The sequence below is a fragment of the Microcaecilia unicolor genome, chromosome 9 (genome assembly GCF_901765095.1).
Source record: "Microcaecilia unicolor chromosome 9, aMicUni1.1, whole genome shotgun sequence".
Classification (NCBI taxonomy): Eukaryota; Metazoa; Chordata; class Amphibia; order Gymnophiona; family Siphonopidae; genus Microcaecilia; species Microcaecilia unicolor.
This window is the reverse complement of record NC_044039.1, coordinates 164930558-164952225: the sequence shown is the minus strand read 5'-3', so window position 1 is coordinate 164952225 and position 21668 is coordinate 164930558. Positions and strand designations below refer to the sequence as shown.

Below are 21668 nucleotides of genomic sequence, written 5' to 3'. Positions count from 1 at the left end.
CGGCAAAACAACAAGGCTGCAGCCTGGTCCAGGACGTGGGGGCAAAGGACCAGCAGAGCCCACAGTGCGTGCCTGAAGGCTGCGGCTCTGTGCTTGCTTTCTGTTGTTTTGCCACCGATGCTCATCAGGAGAAGCAGCAGCAGCGCGGTGGTGGCAGTATGTCTCAGTGGGAGAATTTCCCATTTTGGTGGGAGGTAAAGAAAATATGCCACAGCACCCCTGCGAGTTTACTGCGGTGCCCTGGGGTGCTATAGCACACAGTTTGGGAACTCCCGGGCTACACAAATTCAAGATACTTCACACAGCAGCTGCTGCTATCCAGTACTAAAGAGGATAATTCTCTATAGATCACCTAAAGTTAGGTGCCAGGATGAGACTTTCTCAGCGCAAATTCTGTATCAGCAATTGCACGCTCAACTGTCATTATAGAATACTAACATATGTCTCCATTTATGTGCAGCACAACACAGAGAGGGTTCAAAGTACAGAAGAAGGTCCAAGTATCAAAAGAAAGCGCCAAGGGTCTCCAAATACAGGACAAAAGTTCCGTCAATCACACAGCTTAGACAACAATCTTTAAAAGAAAGGACAATTGCGTAGCTTTTGTTTCAGATAAGTACCCAAGTTAACATGATTGCATTTGGACTTTAATATTGGAAGAAAAGAAAAAAAAATTGTCAAAAAATAAAATATATATGGAATTAATTGTACAGAAGTTTTTTTAGGACTGATGACAAAGTAGGACGGGTCATTAGTCCAAGTCTCATTTCAGACGTCACATAAGCCACTGAAGTCCTTTCTCCTCCCTCTACTTTTATTCTTAGCAAATTAGTTGTTACTTGCTAGTACTTTATTGTGATATTTTCTTCGGAGCAAGTATAGCCTGGGAAGATAGTTGTGAACCATCCTGGAACACAACATCTTCCAACACACAATCATCTTCCATTTTCTGAATCATCACCTGGAGCACCTCTCATCTGTCAAGCGTTGTCCACCCCTCTAAGGTCTCTGGGAAGTCCCCCGGCTTCTATATCATTGGGATCTCTGCAGCCAACCAGACTTTTTCTAGTATGTCCTGTGCCTTCAGTATCCCTATGACTAAGGATAGGGCAAGGAGCATCATTCTCTATGGCTCTCTTGAATGTCACTGCATTCTCTTCTTCAAAATAACCACTCTATGCAATGGGCTTTCCTTATTCAACTCATCATCCAGTTCCACAGCTGAAGGTCATTTTTTGGTCAACCAATTCTCCATTCTCAGTTCACTGTTCTCATGACCTGGGGACCTTGCCCTGTGGTTCATCTGTAGGGTGAATGTACTGTTTTTCATACATCATCAGTATTTACTTTACTTCAACTAGCACCCTCTTCAAGAGGTTTTCTGCTCCTCTGGCAGGGAATTACTTTCACCATTTCTGATTGTGGGCTCTTTTCCATCTTCACCCAGTGTAAATGTACCCTGGTCCCTACGTTCAGGGTAAACGTCTAGCACCTAGCTCATAAGACAGTTATTCCACACAGTGATACTTGTCACTCTTTTCATGGTGCTGTCATCATCTTCAAAAAGCACCTCACCCCACTAGTCAGCAGTCTTAACAACTGTGGTCCCCATCTCTGGGTTGCTAGAGGGATCAACTTTCTCGGTATTGGTTGGGCAGCTTTCTTCCCATCGTGACCATTCTGTCCTGGCATCATTTTCTGCTCTCGGGGTTCCAATTCATAGTGCTCTTGATCCAGCGCAAACTCCTGACCAGCAATCTGGACTTCATTGCCTTCCAGTTGCCTTTTCTTCATCTTTCTCCTGACATCTTTCAGTCATTTCTTATGTGTCTGCGTATATTTCACTAGCGTAACGTTTGCTTAAAACTCCTCCTTGACCTGGGCAATCAAACTCTTCATCTCCTTTCCTCTTTGAAACCTTCTGCTGGGTTAGTGGAGTTCGTCTCCATGCCAGCTGGCCTTGCAGTGGTTGCACTCTACTGTCCAGCAATGTCATTGCTTCTTGGTGCTCCTGCACACCAACATCTGAACACATCTTCTCTTGAAAGTCTACTAGCTGATGGGTCAACAGCCCAGTCACTTCTACCAGCCTTTTACATTCTTGTTGGACTGCTCTCTCTCACAGGCCCTCTCCTCCTAGAGGCTCAACTCCTGCACTTCACTCTGGAGAATGACATTCAGGCCCTCCAGCACCTGTGCCTTTGCTTCCATCTTCTCTTTGCTCTACAAGACTCTATTTAGCTGCCACCATGGCACTGTTGCTGCCAAATCTTGCTGCAGCTGCTCCACTTCAGCTCCTGCAGCTTTGGTCTGATAGTCCATGGTCTGGACTGTAAATGGGCTCATTTGGTCCTTCGGCTCATGGACCTCTTGCTTCTACTATGTGTCAGATCTCCATCCATGGTTGCCAGCTGCTTAACTTTCTCTGCTACTTCCTTGGTCAGCACTCTCTTCATTCCTTCAAATTAGATAGTTGGAACACTCGTCTCCAACTGTCGCTGCAGTTCCTGCAACCATGTCCCCAAAAAGCAGCTTTAGTTCTCCTGGGGTAATTTCCAATGCAAGAAGTATATGTGTACTTTTAATTTGAAAATCTTCCACAGGCCACACAGAGAAAAGCATACTGTTCCAAATTACTCCCTCTATATGTACCATAGAAAGAAGAATTAACAGCATACATACCATAGTATCATAGTAAATGATGGCAGATAAAGACCTGAACGGTCCATCCAGTCTGCCCAACAAGATAAACTCATTTTACATGGTATGTGATACTTATATGTATACCCGAGTTTGATTTGTCCTTGCTATTCTCAGGGCACAGACCATAAAAGTCTGCCCTGCACTGTTCCTGTACTAAAAGTTCTGAAGCCAACATCGAAGCCCCTTAAAATTTACACTGCAGCCCATCCATATCTATTCAGCAATGATCAGGGCGCAGACCGCAGATGTCTGCCCAGCACTGGTTTTACTCTCCAATTACCGGCGTTGCCACCCAATCTCCACTAAGGTTCAGTAGATCCATTCCTTCTAAACAGGATTCCTTTGTGTCTATCCCACGAATGTCTGAATTCCATTACCATTTTCGTCTCCACCACCTCCCACAGGACAGCATCCGTGAAAAAATACTTCCTGACATTACTCCTGAGTCTGCCCCCCCCCCCCTTGTTCTTTATCAGTAAAAATAAATACGTAAACATGCATTTCCACTGCAATTCCTTGTGACTCTGGGCAAGTCACTTAGGGGCCCTATGCATGTCCAGCACACACCAAATCGACATTACCACCTGGCTACCGGGCAGCAATTCTGAATTTGGCATGCGCCGAAAACACGCGGTAGAAAATATTTTCTATTTTCTACTGCATGGCCCTTACCTGATATTAAACGGCAGTGGGAGCACACTGCATACCTACCGCCCGGGTGGTAATAAGGTCTCAGGCCAAAAACGGACGCTTGCTGGTTTTTACTTTGCCGCATGTCCATTTTCCGGCCCCTTAAAAAAAAGGCCCCTTTTCCAGGACGCAGTAAAAACTGGCTCGGCGTACGCACATAAGACACGCTCGCACTGCCACAGGCCAATTTTTGCCACAGCTTAGCAAAAGGGCCAACCTTAACTCTCCATTAGCCAGTCAGAAGGAGCTGAAGGGGGGGGGGGGGAATAAATAAATAAATAGCAGCATGCCTTTAATCATGTGATTATAAATTTTAATCAAAATGCAGCCCTAAATAAATTAAAGAATAAAAAGTAATGAAAAGATAAAAAATACAAACTGACAAATTACAAATGAAAGAATCTAACGCAGCATGCAGAATAGCTATAAACAGCCTACTTCAGCCCTAATTTACAACTACATTATAAGAAAAATGGAGCTGTTTATATTATCTGTGTTGCCTATTACTATGTAAGCCGCATTGAGCCTGCTTTTAGTGGGAAAGTGCAGGATACAAATATAATAAATAAATATCCTGAAAGGCAGTGGGGAAATCACTGCTTTTCAGCAGCTCACGTGCTAGCAACAATAGAAAAGTATTTATAGGGAAACAGCAAGACAGCTTTCTGTCAAAATAATGTCCTTAGGCTATAACACAAACCAAAATAAGAAGATTACTTTAGCAAAAACGAACAACACAAAACAAATAAGCAGAAGAACCGAGTAGGTCTTCAAGACCTGGAGATGCAGTGTCAGTGAGTAATGAATTCTCAGATAACAAACCAATTCTGGGACAAGCCAAAGAGCACATGGACCTAAGAGCATAAGCACTGCTAAACTGGAACAGACTATAGGTCCATCAAGCCCAGTATCCCGTTTCCAACAGTGGCCAATCAAGGCCATAACTACCTGGCAATATCCCGGAACAGTAAAACAGATTTCATGCTGCTTACCCTACAAATAAGCAAAGCCCATCTTAATAATGGCTTATGAAGTTTTCTTTTAGGAAATTATCCAAACCTTTTTAAACCCTGCTAAACTAACTCCTTATACCACATTTTCTGGCAACAAAATCAGATTCAATTACACGTTGAGTGAAGAAATATTTTCTCCGATTTATTTTAAATTTACTACTCTGTAGCTTCATTGCGTGCCCCCTAGTCCTGGTATTTTTGCAAACAAGAAACAAGAAATTCACTTGTACCCATTCCACTCCATTCAGTATTTTATAGACCTCTATCATATCTCCCCTCAACCATCTCTTCTCCAAGCTGAGATTTTATAATACAGGCTGGGAGGTCAAAAAGTGCCACATTTTCACACACAGGTCAGGATTTTCTCTATTCTATTTTTATGGATAAAAAGCTGTAGCCTTTCTCAGGAGGCCAATGCAACTTAGCATCAGGTACATTACCCCCAAATGTCATGCCACCATGATACCGTTGACCTGAGTAGTAGTTTTTCATTTGTAGAAAAGAAAGCCACTTCATCATCATACCTTTAAACAAAGCATTCTGGGAAAAAACATGTTCACTGTGAATGAAATGTACTTGCCTTATGCTATAGCTCTCCATATTCATTTCTGGCTGCCTGTACAAATGGGGGGGGGGGGGGGGGGGGGGGGGGGCTTGATGAGGATCTGGCTGTTTTCAGTAGACTCCAAAAGCATTTCCAGTGCTTAAAGACAACCCAGATCTTATTTGAAAACAATTATCCACAGCAGTACATCACAAGTTAACAAGATTGTACATTCCATGCATCACTGCCATTTTGTAAACTGCATATATGTGTAAAGAGGAGGCAGTTTGGGGAGTTTTCAATACAAGGTGTCTGTCATGTAGTGCCACTTCGAAAATCACCTCAGGAAAGTTATGCACATACATCTTGTTTCTTAGCACAGTGGGTTTCAAAGCCTGTCCTGGGGGGGAGGTGGCACCAACCAGTCAGGTTTCAAGATATCAATGATGAATATGCATGAGAGAGATTTGCATGCCCACTACCTCCATTATTAGCAAATCTCTCTCAAGCATATTCATTAGGGATATCCTTAAAACCCAGGACAGGTTTGAGAACCACTGCTCCAGCACAAATACAATTTTTCTGAGTAAAATTATGCATGTATGCTTGAATTTTCAAATGCACAGGGCTGCTATTAAACGTGATGGGTCCAGGGCAGTAAGTCAGTAGGGGGCTCCAAAGCCTTCAGCAAAATGTATCATATTCAGCTTTAGGTAAGCTTGAGATCTCTTGTAGGATGGGGGTCCAGGGCAATCACCTTTGTACCCCCTCCTCCACTCCAGCCATGCCAAAGCTTGTGTATAAATGCAAGCCCCTCTCTAACCCGATCCAACATAAATTCCTGATCTCTGCAACACAACAAAACTAAAGAACGTAATGGACATAACAAAACTCTTCTGTTGTACGATTCCCTAGTGTGGCTATGCCACATGAACATCTTACCACAACATTACTTTGTATTTGTTTACACCAGAGTCTGTAATGCCTCTCCGGTACTATGTAAGTCACATTGAGCCTACAAATAGGTGGGGAAATGTGGGGTATAAATGTAACAAATAAATAAATAAACCCCATCCTGCAAATGCTTCTGCACTATCTGCATAAACTTACAAACACAGAGACAGTACGTGAATTAAGTTTACCCATATAACCTTGGATCAAATGAGTAACTATTGACACTTTACTCGCACAACTTGCTAAGCGTATTCTATAAAAGCGGTTGAAATAAATTCTACCACACAGATCTCAAAAGTAGGCATGGTCATAGGAGGCGCATAGGCAGGTCACTTGCATTCCTAACATTTACACGCAGTGTTATAGAATATGCCTGCTCCGCCCCTTACTGAGGTGTGGGAATTTACATCGTTTTACTTGGCATAAATGGCCGCACCTACATTTAATCGCCGCTAAGAGTATTCTATAAACCATGCTAAAATATATATATATATATATATATATATATATATATATATATATATATATATATATATATGCCTAGGTATACTCTATAAACTACACCTAAAGTTAGGCACAGTTTATAGAACATGCCTAGAAGTACTTTTTCCGGCGCTGACTTTTGAGGCATGATATATAGAATCTAACCCATAAAAGGTAATTCTCTAAAAGTTAGGTACCAGAGAATTTGCGCTTAGCGCGCATCATCCCATTGGCAGTTGTGTGCACAACTCCATTACAGAATACTAGTCTGCCTAACAAGTCTAAGTTAGTCTAGTAAGACTGCCTAACTTTAGGCAATGAGCACTTACCCTAGCTCAATGGCTGGGGTAAAAACTTACCTGCCCATGCCCCTCCCAGGTCAACACCCATCTTAAAGATGTCCTCTCTAGAATTTCAGCTTGCAACTTATAGAATACCAACTAAGGGCAGTTACATGTGTAACCAGCAACATACTAAGGGCGGGGAAGTGGAGGCAGTCTGTCCCAAATGCAGGCAACAAGGGGGTGCACAGAATAGGCATGCTGCTGTTGGCTCTGCAGGTCCGCAGAGCCAACAGCCACGCACCTGGCCTGTGCACCCCCTTACTAGGAGGAAAGGTGGTGGGGTGATATGTTTCGGGGGGAGTGACATGCTTCAGGGAGGTGTGACGCGCCTTGGGGGTTGATGTGCCAGGGGGTGGGGGGGGTGCAGCGGCGACCTGGCCTGTGTGGTGAACAAGCTAGGTACGCCACTGCGCATAACTGATAACTGGTGCCAATTATTGCCTATTGCTCATTAACACCAATTATTGGATCGTTATTAAATTAAAGTTACATGCACAACTGCCCTTACTTTATAATTTATGCGTGGACATTTATGTGCTAGCTGCATATTTGAGCCTGCAACTTTCTAGCATTAGGGGGATATAGGGCAGGCAATTCTATTAAAGCTGATTTCCACAGAGCGCACATTGCATTTTACCTGTGGAAATGCTTTTCAAAATTACCCTTATAAATAGTGCAGACGTGACTTACAATTAACAAGCTGCAAATTGTTGAGGGTCAGAAAGCCAACATGACTGATCTGGGATGGGAAAACCTTTTCAGGCAAAACTTTAGATGCTGTTTAACGTCAATGCCCTAAAAAACTTAAGGAGGAAATGACTAACATTCCTTCACAGTGAAGCAGCATCTCCACTGCTTTACCCATCACTGAAACTACACCCGGAGGCAAGAAAAGAAATTATTAACCTGAAGACTTAACAGAACTTAAATAGGAGAGATTTTTAAAGAAATAATCTCATTTCACCGCCTTGAGTGAATTCCTTCAAAAAAGGCGGTAAATAAATCCTAATAAATAAAATAATAAATAAATTTATAGGATGTTAAATCAACAGTGGCATAACTGAAACATACCTCTCAGATTTTATTTACATTTTAATGTAGCCATGACAGTACAGCTAATTGTAACTTCTGATAGAGGTTTAGAAATCTATCCAAGGAAAGCATCCAGGCAACTGCCGGAGGGACTTAAATAATTTTGAAACATTGTCTACATGGCTACCTTTGGAAATCTGTATACTGATCCAATTAACGGAATCGTAGCCTGGACAGTTCTTACAAACCCTATATGCCTGAAGTTTCTGAAAATGGGTAAGCTGATGGGATCTGGGATGATAGGCAGCAAAAACAGGAAAGAATGACTGATAGTTTTAAAAGCAGAAAAGCATAACCAGTTATCATTTAAAATTCAACACCCGCCTGAAAACATCATACATTATGAAAAAGATCCACCTCCCCACACCCATTTTCTTCACGATTTCCCGTCATATGCCACTTGCAATGCTTTTTGCAATAGAACTGGTTTTATCATCTTGAATCCATTACTGACAAAACAGATTCAAGATGATAAAATCCGTCTCCATATTTTTTTAATTGATTTTGTAATAAAGAGAGAATATTAAGCTTGCCGAGAAACAAAGGACTAGTATTCGATTAATACGTATAACGGAAACTTATACACGGGCAGAAGTTGAGCAAAGTCACATTCAATGAATAAACAGTCATAACATTAGACGATTACTCAACTCGTAAAGTTTCCAAACACATTATCCAGAGGCACAAATGCTCAGATTTCCTTTTCCTGCAAATGCCACAGATCCATCCAGCACAGCATTTAAGAAGCTAATGTAACCAGAATTCCCATCCCTCTACCCATAAAAGCATCTCTAATGTCCCTTCCCTACAGACGAACCGGAGTTATAAACAGTAATCCCCATCACTCCTGCCAAAATACCAGTCCAGAGCAGTCAGCAAAGCGACGCCTAAAAAAAAAGCACGACGACTAAAACCAGACACGATCATCATTTTCAACAGGAAAATAACATCCTACCGCGCCGATCGCGGCTTAAAAGCCAGTAAAATGGTCATTCACTCCTCCTGAACCATCCGTGTTCGGGCTAAGTACCTCCTCGGAAATGATCGCCCTGCTTTTTACAGGACGAGAACCCGCAGCAGGTACCCGAGAGAACAGCTCGCGTCCCGGGCAAGAGTTACAGGAGTTGCGCTGGCGGTTAATACCGGGCTGCGGCTCTCCCGTTGCAGCCCAGAGCGGATCCAGCCCATCTTTCACTCGTGCAGTAACTGTCTTCATATGTAAACAACAACAAAACCCCCTCTTTCAGCTCAGCGTGAGAAGTGAAAACAACCGCTGCCCGGGGCTCCGGGATACTGCTAAATCCATAGCTCGTACTCTGCTGCTAACCGAACAGATTACCGTACCTCGCACGGAGCTTAGAAACATGGGACCGCACACATTGAAACTCTTTCCCCCTCTGTCAACCAGCAAACTGTCAGCCCCAACCCACCGCACCGCCCCTAAACCCCCTGCCCGCAGCGGCAGCAGCACAGGGAGCGACGGAAGGGGAGGGGGGAGGAGGACAGAGGACGGGACGTACCAAGCCTTCCGGAGGAGGGGAGCATCGACGCAGCGGAGGCGAGAGTTGGAAGTGTCACAAGATTATCCTTGTAATTTCTTTACAGGTCGGGACTCGTTTGTGGCTGCTCCACTTGTAGAGCCAAAATGTCCTCACGTCTACGATGCAAGAGTAGAACAATGGAAAGGAATGATTTTGCCGTTGTCCCCTCATAGTTAGTAGAGGCTGGAGTGGCGCCCAGATCTCCTGGGACGGTCGCGGTGCTGCTGTTGCTTGCTGGCCGAGCGAGTATCACTCAGTCGTGTAGCGTGGACCGTTTACAGTGTGGTTTCTGGTTCCCAATCTTCTTTATCGATATATGTATCACTAGCATAGTGTATGAAAACTGCCTTTTTTTTCCCGTGTGTGTATAAACTCCAGTAGCAAAGCTTAAACAGCAAAGTGCTTTTACATGCAGATCATGTCCTGCACGTGGTTTCCTTTTTGGAATGCTATGTGAGTCCTCCTGGGATTAACGCGGGTTCTGAAGAGGTTTCCTGCCTGGGCGGTTTTTTTCGTCTTTAGAGAAGCTGATTCGCCTGGCGATTTTTTCAAACTTGTGAAAGACATAAGAAATCCTTTCGAAAACGATAATAGCCAAACGTGTTGTCTAATCTGAGCAGAAGGTTGAGAACTAGGAAGTTATGGTTGAAATCATATTTCTAGTTGTGACCTTTGAGACAGTCACTTAACTGTCCATTGCCTCAGGTACAAAACTGGAGTCCGACGTACTGGTTCGGAATTTGATCATGGTGCAAAGTATGGGCTTAGAGACCGATAATCATTCTTTAAACACGTGTGAGATTTTTGGCTGTTAGACGTGGAGGCGCATTTTCAAAGCATATAGACTTTCAAAGGTAGGGTACTAATGGGGTTTATTTTAAAAGCACTTAGACATGCAAAGGCCTAAAGGTTACTATATAACTTTGTAAGTGCTTTGAAAATACGCCCCATCTGTAACTTTGTAAGTCTTTGTGTTTTGAAAATGAGCATAAGGAGGGTGGGTTACAAAAATTACGTAGATAGTGACAATAACTCATCTGCTATCCAAATAAGTCATGGGCAGTTCCGTATCTGGATGCCACACACTGGGCCAGTGTTGGGGGTGGGGCAAACATACACAGTCCAGGTATTTCTCACCCTTACAGTCCGTCTCCTCTTTTCCTGTCAACTTCTCGATCTTTAAAAATCATTTTCCCTTCTTTGAGGGACCCCAGTGTAGCAGCTATCTTCACAACCTACCTGTGACTGCCCCAAAGCTTTTCCTCTGCAGCGCTCTGCCCCCACCCCCCATCAAGGCAAAAGTAAAGTTTTAGAGCAGCTGCAGGCAGTTTCTGAGGATGGATGGCTGCCGTGCCGGTGCCCATCCGAGAATGGAAATGCATTTTAAAGAAGACCAGGGAGGGAGAGAGATCGACGGTGGTGGGGTGAAGGGCAAGAGATGCCTGCACCTCATGGTATCAATGGCAGGTGGGGAGATCGGGAGTCAGGAGGAGAGGGGATCAGGGGCCCCCTCCTTAATTTCTGTCCTGGGCCTCACGCCTCAGCATGTCTAAAACCAACCCTGATGCCTCGTGTTAAGTGCCCCAATGGTGCAGCTGAGCACTGATTCTATAATGGCAGTTATATGCACAGATACCGTTATAGTACACGGGTGTAAACCCACATTTGTGACAAAGTTAGGTACATTCATGCTAAGTCAGTGGCAGACATACCTGGGTGCACCTATGTGCTACATGTCACATGTGTCACATGTATAAACAAGAGGTATGCCCAGGTCTAGCCTGTGCTCCACCCTCATGCAGTTATATGTTGTGTATGCACTCACATGCTACTTTATAGAATAGTCAATGGTGCACATATGCGAAGACTGCCAACTGGATCCAGATTCGCAGGATAAGGTTGATCTAGTCCTGGGTTTACCCCAGTGCATGCTAGGACTTGTAGTCTCGCTTTTCTTAGGGACTGCAATGGGGAAATCAGAACTACAAGTCCCTGCATGCAACAGGGTAAACTCAGGACTGGATTAACCCTGTCCTGTGAATCTGGATCCAGTTGGCAGGTTTAACATACATAAATGCTAATTATCTTGGCACTTAATGCATGCATGGTGCTTGCAGCTACACATGTGTAGTTACAGAATTGTGTTTCATCCATTTAGTTTAGGCCTACTGACCACATCCTATATAATAAAACGCACCTCCAACATTCTGAAGCTGACTGCATGACTGAGGCATTCCTGCTCTCTGTATCCATCTCCTGAATTGACATCACGTACTTCCGGGTTCGTCACAAGCAGAAGTGACCAACCACACGAGGTTTCTCGGCTTTAGAATGTTGGAGGTGCATTCTATTAAGTAGGATTGGTCAGTTCCTTGAAGCACAACCAGAGCTCAGCGTCCTGCACAGTAATGCTCAGACACCAGAGAGAGAGAGAGGGGGGGGGCCTGACACCAGAGGGGGGTATCTCTGTCACACACGCACACACTCTCTCACAGTCAATGTCTTTCTCTCTCTCACTCTCACACACTGCCTCTCACACACTCTATGTCTCACACTGTATCACATTCACTCTCTATGTGTCACACAGTCACTCATACACTCTCTTGGTCTCATACACTCAGTCTCAGAGAGTGTGTCTCACACACATACTCTCTCTCACACACACTGTATCTGTGTGAAACACACTCTCACACTGTGTCTCACATACGCACTTGCACACACTCTCTCACAGACACACTCGCACCCAGACTCTCTCTCTCTCACACACACACACACTGGCACATTCACTCTCTCTCTCACACACAGTCACTCTCACATACACTCTCTCAAACATACACACTCTGAGGAAAACCTTGCTAGCGCCCAATTTCATTTGTGTCAAAAACGGGCCTTTTTTTACTAGTTATAGATATAATCAGCGCAACTGCCATATAATGGCATTACAGTACAGTCTCGATTACCTGACCTTTGCTGATCCGACCATCTGGCATATATGACAGGACCCCCCCCCCCCCCCCCCCCCCCGGTGCCATCACACAGCTTCTCTTTCTGTTTTCCAAACCCAGGGACCTTACTTTTATCACTATTGTGAGCTGGGACCCTGCTTTTACTGCCTTTGTTTGAGGGTTACCATTGTTTTCCATATTATATGACAACGGGTTGGTCCTGTTTAGGTCGGATAGTCAAGACTTTATACGTTTTCATTTAAACGCCATTCCCAGATTTTAAATTCATACAGTTGCCCCACCACTGAAAACTGGACTGTTAGTAAATCATCCCCATCAAAAATAATGAGGTGTTCATTAAATTACATTAACACGTAGGTCTTCTAGGTCCAGGGAAATACTCTTCGTGAACTGAATCTAAAACAGTCACCTGCCTATGTAAATCTTGTTTTAAGAATTTGGTAAGAAAACGTTCACATAATGTCTGAAGTATGTTAAATATTTTTTCAATTTACAAGTTTTATTTGTTGGAAGTTTTTGCACATTTCATTAGTGAAAGGAATATTTTGTGGTTTGTCAGAAAGAGGAAATCTTGAGTTATATTAGACTACATCTGGCACATATGTGAGTGACAGTATTTGAATCAGGGGCCTAACTGTAAACATAATTTGACTTTCTTGGTCAACAAATATCAAACAAGGTAGGTTTAGCCTGCCAATGGCACATAACACAGAGGTGAAAGGTGACTGATGGTTGTTGTTTTTGGAAGCAGAATTAATGAGAAGAAATAGGATTACAGCCGAAGTTCCCAAACTGGGGGTCATGACCCCAAATGAAGTTTGGAAGTCCATGCATGAGGTCAGAGCAACAGTGCCACTGCTCTCCAGCCCTGCACTCCAACCTGCAGCTGGATCCAGTGTGCCTTCATAGCACAATACCTCTCCCCTCCCCCAATACTCCTAAACAGGTTTCCTGCTAGACTGGAATCCTGGGCATGGGTCCAGGGCCTGTGAGTGTGCTCTGATTCACCAACTATGGACTGACTGTTGCTGCCACTGTAAAGGGAATTCTCAAAGATTACCTTGCTTGCAATGTTTGATTGATTGATTTAGATTTTGCTCACACCTTTTTCAGTGGTAGCTCAAGGTGTTACATTCAGGTACTCTGGATATTTCTCTGTCCCAGGAGGGCTCACAATCTTGGGGTCAGATGCATCAACCAAACGTTAAAAAATCCAAAATGTTAAAGTCCGTAATGAATTAAAAAAACCGAAGGATGCACCAAAAAAAAACGTTGCACATGTTCGGTGCGGTACTGTAAAGTACAATGCATCAAACCTGTGTAATTCCCGTCGGTAATCGGCCCCTAACGCATTCAAAAAATGAAAACAAAATAAAAAAAAGATCGGAAGGGGGCAAAGGCGCTCGTCAGGGCCGTCCTTCACGGACGGCCTTGCCCCCTCCCCCCACCCGAGTTTGCCGCTCCCCCCCCCCGCATCCAAACAGAAATAAAAATCAAACTTTTAAGGCTGGCCCGAGCCCCCCTCCCTTTCTCTCTTTCCCAGCCCCGCCCGCCATCCTCCGCCCCCGTGCCCCGCCCCGCCGCCCCCCCCCTCTGAAGTCGTCACTGTCATTCCCCCTCTCCACCAGGCCCCCCTCCCTCTTACCGGGCCCGCGCAGTGCCTGTGAGGCAAGAAGAAAAGCAAGAAGAACAGCTCAGCTGATGCCTTCCAGTCTTCGGCGTCTCTCCTGTGCTCCTGGGCCCGCCCCCCCCTTCTGACGTAAGTAATCAAGGTAGGTTACTTACGTCAGACAAGGGCGGGCCCAAGAGGAAAGGACGTCCGTCCTTTGCTCCTGTGCCCGCCCTCGTCTGACATAAGTAGCCTACGTTGATTACTTATGTCAGACGGGGGCGGGCCCAGGAGCACAGGAGAGACGCCGAAGACTGGAAGGCATCAGCTGAGTTGTTCTTGCTTTTCTTCTTGCCTCACAGGTGCAGCGCGGGCCCGGTAGGAGGGAGGCCAGGTGGAGAGGGGGAAAGACAGCGACGACCTCAGCGGCAGGGGCGGGGCTGAGGATGGTGGGCGGGGCTGGGAGAGAAAGGGAGGGGGGCTCGGGCCAGCCTCAAAAGTTTAGATTTTTGGATTTTTGTCTGTTTGGATGCAGGGGGAAGCGGCGAACATGGGCAGGGGGGGGGGGGGGCAAGGCTGTAAAGAGCCCGAAGTGACGAACGCACAGCACGTTTTGTATTGCTGCATTTTTTTTTTTACAGTTTAGTTTTTAGCCGGACAGCCCTAACGAGAGGTACAGACCTCTCGTTAGATTTCTCGGCGTTTCGTTCTGTTTTCCGGGGTTAAACAAATCGGAAAAGGTTAGTGCATGTCATTTCAATAGGGTTTCTACACTAATTGCTCATCTGCATTCCGTTTTCGGTAGCTGCTACCATCGTCGGAAAAAGGGCTTTAGTGCATGCAACGGTTTGAAAATTCTTCATTAAAGGCTCATTTTTGGCTCGTTAAAGTTTAGTGCATCTGGCTCTAAGTTTGTGCCTGAGACAATGGAGGGTTAAGTGACTTGCCCAAGATCACACAGAGCAGCAGTGGGATTTGAACTGGCCACCTCTGGATTGCAAGACCGATGCTCTAACCACTAGGCCACTCCTCCACTCCATTTAGATTGGTTGAAGCCGATCTAGCACTCACGTCAGTCAGTGTCTAATGCACAAAGGGGTTCTGCGTTGCTTGTACCGTTCGCGGTAGCAGCTACCAATAATCCTATGCAAATGTATTACAACAAGCTCATTGGTATTAAATGAGCATTCCTTGTGATGCACAGAAAGGAGCGACTACTGTTCAGACAAGCCTGGAGCTGTTGTTTCATGAAGGCGACTTCTCGGTGGAGCAGACTGCTTGCATTTTTTAAATTGCACGTGTGTGTTAAATGTGCCAGGTGTGCGTATTTAACATATAGAGTTAAAAAGTTGTTGTGGAATATTCGTTAATAGTATCTGCACATGTGTGTGTGAAATGTGCCGCGTGTGTGTGTGTGCCATGCACATAACAGCACTATTAAAAGTTGTCGTGGAGCCAAAAAAAGAAACTCCATGTAACGGCAGTCGCCTTTTTTCCCTGGGCATGCGTATAACATCAACTCTTACCACGAGACTGTTCTATGCATGTGCTAGGTGCTTCCCCTACCAAGCTGCTTGCAGAACTTCCATGCACCTCGTTTGCATTCAATTTCCTTTGAGCATCGGTCGCTGTTTCATAATCGGCGAGTTCAACCGCAGATATAGATGCACATGGTTTTTAACGGCGACTTGGGCCCTGTGTCCTTAATTTCGGCTGCAGGAGATGAGGAAGGGGGCTAGAGAGGAGGAATGCTCTTCTGTTTTGCTCATCATCTGAAGTTGTGCGAGATTTCAAGTGGTAAAATAAGATCTTATTGGATAAAAATTTGGGAAGAGCTGAGTCAGAGGAAAGTCAGTGATATAAAATTGTGACTATGAAATAGATCAGCAACCATTAAAACCTGTAACAGCTAATTCTGATCACTTGGTAAATTGAAATTGACCTGCCTTTCAACAAGAAGGCTGGTTAGTTCTTCCCAATAGGAAACGTAAGTGCAGCATGTCACATTTTCAATCCGAAAGAACATTTGCTGTTTTAACTTTCTGGACTTCCTTCGTGTCTATTGCCAAGTGGAGGAAAGAGGTTGCAGTTCAAATCTGATGCAGGCTCACATAAAAGTGAACTTGGCACTATTTGCCTAGCCACCAGCTATGCACTGTGACTTTTCTCAGGGATTCTCTGGCACCGTTTAAAGCATAAAGTAAAGCTTGTTCTCCACGTGATCTGGACCAGAGGAGCCAGCTCTTTGGGTGCTGAGCACCCCTATTATTCAACAAGCTCCTTCATTGTGTCCAGAGAGGGATAATTTGTATTGTTTGACACCCCTGATCGTTTTGAAATGTTGGCACTTATGATCTGGATGTCTGAGATGAAGTACAGAAGGCTGATCTCTCTTTTTCCTTACCTTTTCAGCTACTGCTTTTGAAATCCAAAGCTGTCTTCGTTTCCTCACAAAAAATATTTGTTGCCTTTAATAGCTCTTTTCAGTTTTGCCCACTGCTCTCCCATCCTACTAACAACTCCTTTGGAACTTCCCCACACCCCTATTGATCAAGACCCCCCACCCCCTGACCACCATCCTCACCCCTCAATCAAGACCTCCAATCCCTGATCAGAAAGCCCACCCCCAAAGGACATCTCAACCTTTGTGGGCCTACTGGTCCCCAGTTACTCCTGCCCTTGCTGGTGCCATCAGCCAATATGGCGCCCCTAGTGGTAGTCACACAGTATTACCGCTAAGGGTCATGCGAGCCATATAAGGGAACATGAACCCTAGCAGTAGCATCACAAGACTAATACTAGGGGTGCCATATTAGCTGATGGTGCCAAGGGCAGGAGCAACTGGGGATTTCTCCTGCCAGGGATCAGTAGACCACCAGGAATGTGCTGGCAGGCCCATGGGTCAAGGTCAAGAGGATGGGCCTTTTGATCAGAACATGTGGAGCTTGGTCAAGGAGGTGAAGGGGTGGTTGGGGATGGGAGTCTTGATTGGGGGAGGGAAGTTCCAATGGCCCCTTTATGATGCAGCCTAGGATCATCGGGCTATGGCAGCAGTTCCCAAACTGTGCGCTGTGACACCCTGGTGCGCTGCAGCGAACTCTCAGGGGTACCACAGCACATTGCTCCCTACTTTCTCCTCCCGCAGGTCCGGCATCTGCCGCTTCCTGCTTCTTCCTCCACCGCTGCTGCAGTGCTTGCAGCCTACATTTTCGAGCGCCCACAATTCACACAGGCACTGCGGGGATTAACCTCTGCCATGTCTGGCCCTCGCAAGAGGAAGTTGCATCAGACTGGGAAGGAGAAGGAAGCAGCAATGATCCTGGACCTGCAGGAAGGAAAGTAGGAGCGATGCAGGATTTGGGGAAGGTGTGCTGTTGTGAGAGGAGGGGGCTAAAGGGAAAGGGAGACCCATGTGTCGGGGAGGGGGGGTGCGGAGACCGATGTGGTCGGGCCGGGCTATGGGGGGGGGGGGGGGAAGGAGTGCCGCAAACCAAAAAAGTTTGGAAACCCCTGGGCTATGGCTTTCACGCCCATTGCTCGTGGGCTGCTTACTGGAATAACGTTACTTGCAAGGTGACTTGCAAGCAGTGCTATCCATTTACCATGGGAGTCAGCAGCCTGTGATGCTGAGATACCACAGGTTGGTGATTTCTGTGGTAAATCAAGATATGGTAAAAGCCAGCTTTTTACTGCACCTTAATAACTTCCTCCCAAAACCAGTAAAACAAACAGGTTTGAGTTTATGATAGCAATTGTTTGCCTAGACAGGGCCCAAATGGTTTAAAAACAGCTGCAGCAGTGCTTAACAGGAAGCTGCACCTTCTCTGCACAGTGCAATGTTGTCAATTTGTGCCTGACAAGCGGAAATAGCCATACTGGAGCAATTACAAAATGTTACTGCTAAATTATTAATTTTGAAATTCTTTAACAAAGCCAGAGAATCTTTGGGTGCAACCATGTGAGCAAAGCAGAGGTGAATTACACCCTATTCACAGTATTCCATTGGTCTGTGATGTCACAAAGGACAATATACATAGGCTGGATAGGAGAGGTAACCATGTTTGCCGCGATAAATACATTTGCTGCAACCCTTTACTTGTTTTTAGGCAGCAACAGTAGTAGAAAGAAATTGAAAAATGTCAAATGCATGGTGACTTATCAGAAAGGCAACAGAAAACAAGTATATTTACTTGTGTGTACTTTTAAAAGTATTTTACAGTATGCAAAGAATACAGATCTCTTTAAAATAAGCATCTTTCCTTCTTACCATTACTCATGGTGGGAAACCTTTCACAAGAACAGAATTCATTTTAGTTGGAACAGATGACATAAATATTACCTCCAAGTGGTCAGAAGGAAATGAAGATAAATTTATTGCAAAACAAGTTCTAGTTTCACTGAATCCTTTCCGAACTAGGGCTTCCGCAGCACCAAATGGTTCATTTTTCAAAACCATTTTTAAACATCTGACAAGACAATTCTGGGTTCTATATAGAGATGAATGGGAAGTTATTTATATTTTGGAAACTCAATGCGATTCTGAGGCTGTTTGTTCTTTTAACGGAAAACTTTCCAGCTTGAGATCACGTGTTCTGAGAATATAGGGGATAATTCTATAACAGTGCACTTATATTTAGGTGCCCAGAGGGTGCCTATGTGGCATCTGTTCCATAAAGGGAAGTAGATGCCCATTTTCTGTAGAATACTAACATAACAGCTGCGAGCACTTATGCCAGCCATAGAGTTTCTTTAAATTCTTACGCCTACATGCTAGAGATACATTTCAAATGTAAACCCATCGCTGCAATATAACCAATTCACACAGCTACTGCATATATAGACTTTTTCACAGGACCTCAGCAGCGACTCGTTTCATACAAGGACCTTTTCCTTGTGATTCGTACAGTCCTTCATTGGACCAAATTAATTATAAACAATATTCTCATTCCAAAATTTCAACATCGTATTCTTAAACATCTCCTGTCAGGACCTTAGCTAACATGGCTCATGCTTTGCTAGTGGGGAGCATTTCAAATCTTTTTTTTGTGTACATAGATCAAAAGAGAAAGATGGACCATGTCCTGATGCAGCACTAGCAAAACATGAGCCCTGTTGGTTAAGGTCCTCACAGGAGATGTTTAAGAATATGATAAGCATCGGCTTCTACAGTTTCTGCCTCCTGTGCTTGCACAAACAGAATTACAGTGTCCTTTTGGTCTTCATAGGCTCAAAGGGAGGTTGGGATTCCCACAGGGTCATTGGTTGGTGGAGACAAGGGACAGGCTGGGAAGATAAGGGGGACTACAGTGCAAACAGGAATGAAGAAACAAACATGGGGAGCTGGAGACAGCAAGGGGCAGTTGGTAGGAAACCTTGGATACCCCTCCTCCGTCCAATCTGTCCTCTACTCACATACCTCCCCCCACACACACACACCATTCATTCTGACAAGCATGTGGAGAGAAGTGAGAGCAGAGATTCACTTTGGTTACCCTCTGGGATCAGATGAATTTTCAAGTATTAAAATGGGGTCACATCAGAGAAAAGTTTGAGAAACGCTGGCCTAGTCCATGGTCTCTCTTCTTGCAGATTTTGCTTAATTGTACAGTAGATTATGATAGCTAGTTTGGGATTTGCTTTTATCATTTTGCTCACATAATCATCTTGTTTATGGTGATTTCAAGTATTAGTTAAGACAAGTTAGAGTATCATAGTTGATCTAGGAACATACAAGCTGGTGAAGTCAATGAGCATGTAGTCCTCGTCTATCATCATTTGCCATGCTTTTATTTATATTTCCTTCTTTCATCATCTAGGATCAGAGACATGTAGCTGGAAGTCTGTGAGACCCCATCTTTGTCCAATAAACGTGATTCTACTTGAGTTAATTTTTGATCACCAATAATTAAGCAATATGTGGTGATAACAGGTTTTTAATCTGGACATTTGGTTTGGCTTTTCTAATACTGATAAATTCTGAACATATACCCCATTGCATATATATTTTTCTGGCGAGTTTCTTCTTCCTCTTACCTAGCTGGAATGTACTGTGGCCTAAACTCACTCACTCCTCTTTTCTTAAGCCGGGGTGTGTTGACTGCATTTTGGTGACTCAAGTGCAAAGGCGATGTTGTCTCCTGAGAAAGTCTGTTGTACATTGACACTCAAGGCTTCCTATGCTCCAGGGGATCTCAACCCAGAGGACACACCAAGCCAGTCAGTTTTTCAGGATACCCTCCATGAATATTCATGAGAGAGATTTACACACAATAGATATAGTACAACCAAATGTATCTCATGCATATTCATTTGGGCCGATATTCAGACCACTGCAGGTAGCCGGGCTGCCTCCCGCGGTCAGCGCTGAGCCCAGATAGTCAATTCCGGGCCATTTCCGGTGACTGGCATTGAATATCTGGCTTATTTTTGGCTGGTTTAAACACAACCGGCCAAGCCGATATTCAGCACTGGCCAGTTATGTTTAAACTGGCCAAAGATATTCCAGGTATTCATGCATCCAAATATGGCTGCCAAACTCACACTGAAAATCGGTGGATAGCCGGTTATATCAAGTGATATAACCAGCTAGCCACTAACTGGCAATGTTCAGCAGGAGACAGATGGCTATCTCCTGCTGAATATCATCAGATAGCCAGCTAAGTACTATTTACCTGGTTCCTGGCCAGTTAAATGGTTTTGAATGTCAGGAGGATAGTGGATGTGTCCCAAGAACTGGGTTGAGAACCCCTACTATGATGAATCAAGGAAGCAGGAACTCAAGTGTCAATCATTCTTGAGTCATAACTCAGAGAGCCATTGTTTGGGGGCCCATCTCAGGGGCGTAGCCAGACAACAGACCCGGGGTGGGCCTAGGCAAGAAATGGGTGGGCACCACGTGTACCCCCCCCCCCAACCACCACCCAAAAAATCTCAGCTGGCGGGAAAACGCTTCTTTCCACCTTGACAGTCTGCAGCAGGCATTTGCTGAAAACTGAGCATGCGCAGGTGCCGGTATCATGGAGAGTAGCGTTTTCGTTACCATCAGGGGGAAGTCTTTAGCTGGCCGAGCTTGGGATCCCCACCAGCTACCGCTAAACATGTGCTACTGTTGGGTTGGCCTGAGCCCTGGCCCACCCAGGCCCACCTGTAGCTTCACCACTGCCCCATCTCTGACAGCTACAAGTGTACTGCACTATATTTCATAACCAAGTATCACTGCACACAGGTTTGAGTTTCCATTTATTCTGGCTAATTCAAGAAAACAAAAGACTACTCTAGCAGCATTTTAAAGTACCAGGCTTTGATTTGTAAGTGTGAAAACAAGAGAAAATGTGTATGTGTGTGTGAGAGAGAGCGAGGGAAAGAGAAAACGATCACATGTACAACTTGTTAGACCATAAAGTTTCCTCAGTCTAAATCTGAAAATTAATGTGTGTGTAAGAGAGATAAAGTACAGTATGTGTGAAAGGCAGAGATAAAGAGAGACAGGGCAGAGCGATAACTGGAGCTGGACAAGAAGGGCAACCACACAGGGCACAGCGTCCCTCGGGGGCAGAAAAACGATTGAAATGCAAGTGTAGGCCACCAGTGGATGAAAAACTAAGGAGAGTGCAACTCTCTTACCACAGAGAGATCGATTGAGTTGCAGGAAAACAAGATCGAGAGGACTAGGAATCAGAAGGTCATGGGTGAAGAAAGGAGCAGGGGTCAGAGGATGCTAACAAACCTA

At 44.8% G+C, this 21668-nt stretch overlaps 1 protein-coding gene across 4 annotated transcripts in view; it reads right to left on the bottom strand.

Annotated features, from left to right (window-relative positions):
* Positions 1 to 21668, bottom strand: part of FRMD6 (FERM domain containing 6) — a 331509-nt gene that overhangs the window by 158810 nt on the left and 151031 nt on the right. For 3 of the 4 annotated variants that reach the window (XM_030215254.1, XM_030215257.1, XM_030215258.1), the window contains exon 1: positions 9168 to 9242. The exons of the other annotated variant lie outside the window; for it this stretch is intronic. The gene's annotated coding sequence lies outside the window, so the exon portion shown is untranslated. Of the gene's footprint in view, positions 1 to 9167; positions 9243 to 21668 lie in introns of those variants that run through there. 4 annotated transcript variants of the gene reach the window in all.